We start from the raw sequence: 6,555 nt of genomic DNA, 5'->3' as shown, positions 1-6,555 counted from the left end.
TTCTGATCCATCCCTCTACTCTGTGTCTTTTAATAAGGGAAGTTAGCCTGTTGACATTTAAGGAGATTACTTACAGAAAGGATTGCTGTGCTATTGCATTGAGTCGAGTGTTTGCTATTTCAACCCGGGGTTTGGATTGTGTAGAACATCTTTGAGAAGTTCATTTAGAGATGGTTTGTTTAGCGCAAATAGTTTGAGTTCTTTTTTTGTCTGAGAATGTTTTTTGTTCTCCTTCCCATATGAATGAGAATTTTGCTGGGTAGTGTACTCTAGGCTGGAAGTTTCTTTCATTCAGTTGTTTAAATATGTCACTCCACTGTCTTCTTGCTAGAGTTCTTTCAAATGGGAGGTCTGGTTTGATTCTTATGACCATCTTTTGTATTTGAGGATTTTCTCTCCCTTATTACTTTGAATAATTCATTTTTTTATTTGTGTTTTTTTTCTTTCAGTTGGATTACTATATGTCTTGGTGTTGGTCTGTTAGGGTCTATTTTATTGGGGACTCTTTTTGCCTCCTGGATTTGTATAGGTGTCTCTTTCCAGAGGGTGGGAAATTTCTCTTCTATTAATCCCCTCACTATTTGTTTTTCTCTTTTCCCTTTTTCCTCCCCTTCTTGTATTCCTACAATTTGTAAGTAATTTTTTAAATCTTTGTTCATTAGGTATCTAACTTTTTCTTCCAATTTTTGTCTCTTGCTTTCTTATTGACTTTTTTTTACCCTTGTTGTTTTGTTGCTTTTCCTCAAGTTCCTCTATGCATTCTTCTAACTATGTAATTCTGCTCTTATGGGTTGCTACATGTTTTTATATTTTCCTTATTTCCTTATTTCCAATTGTATGAATTCTTTCATCTGCTGTCAAAGTTCTTCTTTGAGTTGGCTGAATTGTTCATCTATAGATTTTTTTGATCTCTCAGGCTAGTTAGTGATTCCTTGATTTCCATTGCTAGGGCATTCATTCTTACTTTTAGGTTCTCATCTCTTGGGCTCGTGAGTTTTGCTGGACTTGGAAACTTGATGGGATTTCTCTCCATTTCCTCAGCTGCTAGTATCTTCCTTAGTTCACCTTTATTTCTTTGCATCTGGTGGTTTTGACTGTTGAGTTTTCTGGTTGTTTAATAAAGTGGACTGCTGTACTGATTGTATTAGAGGTGCTTAAAGGTATATTCGTTTTAGAGTTTATTTTTCCTTAGCCAGATGGCTTGTCTAAGTATGATTGGGATATCACAGTGTTTTGATATCCTGTTTTATGAGATGTGGATTATCTGAGGAAATTGAGTGTTAGGTCTGAGTTGATTGGATATATGTCATATAAATTAAACTATCTGGTATATTCACACAGTTCTTGATTGGGGTGGGGCAGGCTTTCTCAACCCTGCTCAAAGGTCTCGGGCCAAGGTGCATGTGTTTCCTGGTCTGGTGGGGTGGGGAAGGGCATTCTCAAAACAACCCAAAGTTGGGTTGCCCTGGTGTGTACACTTCCTGGTCTGGCGAGGGGTAGTGTTTGCAATCTCAAACAAGTCCAAAGTTCTAGCGCCCAGGTGTGCATGCTACCTGGCCTGGCAGGGGTGAGGGCAGTTTCAAACCAGCCCAAAAGATCCGGCAACGAAGTGCGTGCATTTCCTGTTTTGATGAGGAGGGGTTGTTCTGTCACAACCCTGCCCAAAGAAAGGGCACCCAGGTGCTCATGCTTCTCGGGCCAACAGAGGGGCTCCAGTGGGATGGGAGAGGGTAGTCTCAAAGTTTTAGCGCTCAGGTCTCTCTTTTCTTTTCTAACAGAACTACAGAATCAACTACTTGAATCATCTCGTCTCCCTCATAACTTGAGGGGGGGAAAATGAATGGTACCAGGAACAACCAGTCATATGAACACTAAGTGGAATTAAAAATGATCGGACTTAAGCACCAAACCCAAATTCAACGACATCAGAATTGATACCCAATATACAGCAAGTTATATACAAAGGAGATCTCTTATATTAGCAGTCCAAGGAATAAAGAGGTGGAGGTATGGGATGTATGCTGGGAACAGGTGTGGAGGGAGGATAAGATTGGTGCTGGGAACTGCCTTAATTCTTTGTCACAATGTGCCTTCAATATTATTGTGAAAGATTTGTAATTCACTTTGATCACAATAAAAAATATTAAAAAAATGCTAGTTTGTGGTAGGAGCCATAGCACAGCTATAGGGCATTTGCCTTGCACGTGGCTAACCCAGGGCGGACCTGTTCCATCTTAGGTGTCCCAGATGGTCCCCTTGGTCAGGAGTAACTTCTGAGCACAGAGCCAGGAGTAACCCTTGTGTGTTACTGGGTGTGGCCCAGAAAAACTTGCTTAATTTCAAAGAAACCACACCAAGGCTAATGTTGGGATTAGTATACATCACTTATCTTTAGTTTGTACAGTTTTCCTAATAGTGTCCACTGTACCTATCCACTGACATAAAACTGTCATCCTACTGAGTATATGTTAATCAATGGCGAGTCAAAGATTCAGATCTTTCTTTTCTTTTCCTTTATCCTTTGAAATTTACTTTATCCTTTGAGAGCTTTTCTGCTTTCCTGTGTCTTTTCTTTTCTTTTCTTTTCTTTTCTTTTCTTTTCTTTTCTTTTTTCAGGGGAGAGTGCAAACGCAGTCCCCCACAACCACAAATTATGCAGTTGAGTTTCCCACATTTGGGGAAATTGCAGGGGTCAGCACATCCGGAGTGCAATGGATAAGCCTTGCCCTGGGGAAACCACCTTCGTGATCATGGTATCTCCCGTGCCAGGTAAGTATCCCACGTCTTTTCTTATCTTAAAGCTTAAGCTCATAGAAATTAGAAAACTTATATATAAATTCATATCAAATCTCAACTGTAATGCTCTGTCTTTTCTTTGTGCTATCTGTGAACTTATATATCCTAAACACTATTTTACAAAGGAAATATAAACTATATTTGTTTAACCAACACTTTATGGAGTGCTAATTAGTAGATAATGGCTTTATTGTAAATAAATGTCTTAGTCTTAATGATATATGGTTATTGACTAAATAGTGATATTAAATTGAGCAATAGTTATAAGATTGGTTGGAATGGTGTTACCAGGGTCAACTACTTTGATCTGAATAAATGTTTAGAAGAAAGCATGCATAGGGGCCCAGGGGACATTATGTGTGTGTTTGTGTGTGTTTATGTGTGTGTGTGTGTGTGTGTGTGTGTGTTTTAATGAGCATAAATCTAGTTGTGTTTTTTGGTGACCAAGTTGACTTTAGTACATGAAAATCAGATACTTTCTGATTCTGATTCCAAGTCCCCTCTGGAATGAACTATGTAATGGTACGCTGGTAGGTACTAGCTGATTTTCTGTCAGAGAGAGGAATTCTCTATCACACCCACACAGTAATAAATACTCCACACTCATTGGAAATGAGGAAATACCCAGAAGATTTTTTACTCCCTTGTTACTTCTAAATATTAGAAGAGTTTATATCCACTGAAAAGACCCTTTACAAAAACCTAACTTTGCAACATTTTAATTTTCCAATTGTGTGCATTTCTATCTCCCCAAGTATCAAATTCTATGAGAATCTTGCTCCACTGTGAATAAACAGTGGATAAATAAACTGTGAATAGACAGAACACTATAATCCTGCCTTGACATGGTAAATCTTAAGACATTTCTGTAGAGGTTTTTTATGCTTTTGTGATTTGTTTGTTTTTGTGTGGGGGTCACAGTTGGTGACTCTCAGGGGTTACTCTTGGCTCTGTACTCAGGAATTACTTTTGGCAGGCTCAGGGACCATATGGGATGCTGGGATCAAACTTGGGTTTGTAGCATGTATGGTAAAGTCCCTACTCACTATGCTATCACTCTGATCTGTCATGCAAAGGATTTTTTTTAAACACCTTATGAAGTGGTGGTGATTTTATTCTAATTGAAATTGCAAATAAAATAGGCAGGGCATATTCTCCTTCCTTCTTTCAATCTATCCCTCTTGGACATATTGCTCTATGTTTTCCAGTTCTTTCATCAATCTAGCAGTACTATTTTCGAACTGAGAAATGATTAAATATCAATATTCACATGTAAAATGACAACATATTCTTGGTGTTATGAAGCAAAAATATACAGTATTTGGAATCATATGTGATTCACTCTTCTTTGGAAATTGTCTAGATACTGATTTTAAGATAAGACAGTAGACTGTGTATATACATTTCATCCAAAAGTTGTCATATTTAACTTTATATTTTAGACATATCTTTATTGTTTTATAGTCTTTCCCTGAAATCTTTTGTGCTTTGTAGCAAATATAAAACTAAGTCTTTGTTGTGAAAAACAAAAAACAAAACAAAAAGCCAACATTCAGTAGGAGTTTGAATTCTCATATTAAGGTTACCATGGTATCTCAGTTATTCAGGTCTGTAAAAATCTGTGTGACATAACACTTCAGTTGGATATCTTCAGGAAATAAAAAGAAAGATAAAAGACAACATTTACTGCCTCTTACTGTTGAATAGGCATTTGTATTCTTTTAATTGTTCTTTTGTATCTTCAGCAAAGACAAAGGAGCATTTATCACATATTAAACTTACGTTATATAAAAAAGACATATAGATCCTTTTCTGGAGTATAAGTCATGAACAACTTAATCAATAAAATAGACTATTGGATGGAAACTTTTCTATCTTTCAGTGTACTTTTGCTAAATCAATTATTTATTCTTTCTTTCTAGGCAAATGCTAACTTTAGTCTTTTTAAAATAAATTTATTTAAAGAAAATGTATCATAGTTGACAAAACTGATCAAATACATTTGTTTTGGGGCCGGGCGGTGGCGCTGGAGGTAAGGTGCCTGCCTTACCTGCGCTAGCCTAGGAGACGGACCGCGGTTCGATCCCCCGGCGTCCCATATGGTCCCCCAAGCCAGGAGCGACTTCTGAGCGCATAGCCAGGAGTAATCCCTGAGCGTTACCGGGTGTGGCCCAAAAACCAAAAAAAAAAAAAATACATTTGTTTCATGATGACAGGAAGTGAAGTTATCAAAAAGTATAAAGAAAATAGGAGATCAAAAAATAAGAGAAATAAAGAAAATTGGAAAAAAAGCAGAGTTCATTAGAAGTTTTATTTGTGACAATTATTGTATCACCAAAAAGTCGTTAATACAATAGTAGAAGCTTTAGTACACTTCTTTTTTTAAAAAGATGGTAGATGCACATACACACAAAACAGATGTGTGGCAGTTGTTATTTGTATAGTCACAGCAAAATATGGGAAAAATTAGTAGGAGAAACCTTTGGCTTAAAAATAGGGAGACCTCACCCCTGAACTATTTTGGCATAGGACCATTTACATGCTCCAAGCCCACTAGGTTGTCCAACCTCTTAGACTTTTCTGTGGTCCCAATACAGTTCATCACCTTCATAGTTGTTGCTGTCTGGTTTCTGTAGTTATAGATCCTGGTTTCTGTAAAGGTCCTATGTTGAAGGCCGCATGATGTATAGTATCTTCTGGTTTTGTCTCACCATTAGAATTGCAGAATTGCAGAGAATCCTGTCCTAAAAGCAGACTATTGCTCTTCCTAGATTGTCATGGTGTCATAAATGCCATCTTTGGAGTAAGTCAGTGCCATGGCGAAGTGGAACGCCTTCCTTGTTAGAGTTCTTATTTCTGGTGATGGTGTAGGGAACCATGTTTGTTTCTACAGATAGTGTCCACAGTTCAGGGGTAAATGGTCAATGTCCGATCAGCTGAAGTCTAAGCCAAGTCACCATGCCAGGTGTTCAGGGTGTAAGGTCCTACCGCAGTTTAAAATGTTGTGTTCCTGACAACTGCGTCTGAGCAGAATTTCTGGAACAATGTTGAAAGACTATATCCTAGGCTCTGAGCAAAAACCAAGACCACTAATTACAGAAGACTGATTGCAACAAAAGCGATGTTCCACTAAAGCAATATTCAGAGGAGATTTATATGTCCTTTTTAAGTCTTTTGAAATAGGCGAGTGTCACGGCATGCAGCATATATGTCTCCATATAGGGGAAGCTAGCCCACCAGATGTGTCTATTGACTTTCCTGGTGCAGTGAGCTGATATTTCTCCCAAGAAATTTTTAGTCATCAGGCCCGTTCATGGATGTTAATTATACCCCCCACGTGGATTACTGGCTATATTTCTGAAATACTTGACATGATGGTGACATTAAAAATCTCTTTTTCTATCATTTGGCTTTGTCTCCCTTGCAAAACTATAGGCCAAAATTAGGCCTCAGTCTATGACTCAGGGAAACTCTCATCACCAAAGTTCTGCTAGTTTTGTCCCGTGGCCAGATAAATCTGCATTTTAATGGTCAGTGAAAATGCAAATCAGTTTTTCTTCCTTTGTCATAAGAATCATGTTACTTCCTACCTTGTTAGCTTGGGATTCTTTCCACCAGTATTGGTTAGTTTTTTTTTTGTTTTTTTTTTTTTTGTTTTTTGGGCCACACCCTGTGATGCTCAGGGGTTACTCCTGGCTATGCGCTCAGAAGTTGCTCCTGGCTTCTTAGGGGACCATATGGGACGCCGGGGGATCGAAC

At 38.1% G+C, this 6,555-nt stretch overlaps 1 non-coding gene across 1 annotated transcript; it reads right to left on the bottom strand.

The window, feature by feature from the left end:
• Positions 1–2,613: 2,613 nt before the first annotated feature.
• LOC126026737 (U1 spliceosomal RNA) lies at positions 2,614–2,777 on the bottom strand. The gene has a single exon (XR_007501957.1). It is a non-coding gene; the product is annotated as a U1 spliceosomal RNA (small nuclear RNA).
• Positions 2,778–6,555: the final 3,778 nt, after the last annotated feature.

The sequence above is a fragment of the Suncus etruscus genome, chromosome 13 (genome assembly GCF_024139225.1).
Source record: "Suncus etruscus isolate mSunEtr1 chromosome 13, mSunEtr1.pri.cur, whole genome shotgun sequence".
Lineage (NCBI taxonomy): Eukaryota > Metazoa > Chordata > Mammalia > Eulipotyphla > Soricidae > Suncus > Suncus etruscus.
Note: the sequence above shows the minus strand (reverse complement) of the source record. Positions and strands in the feature narration are given on the sequence as shown.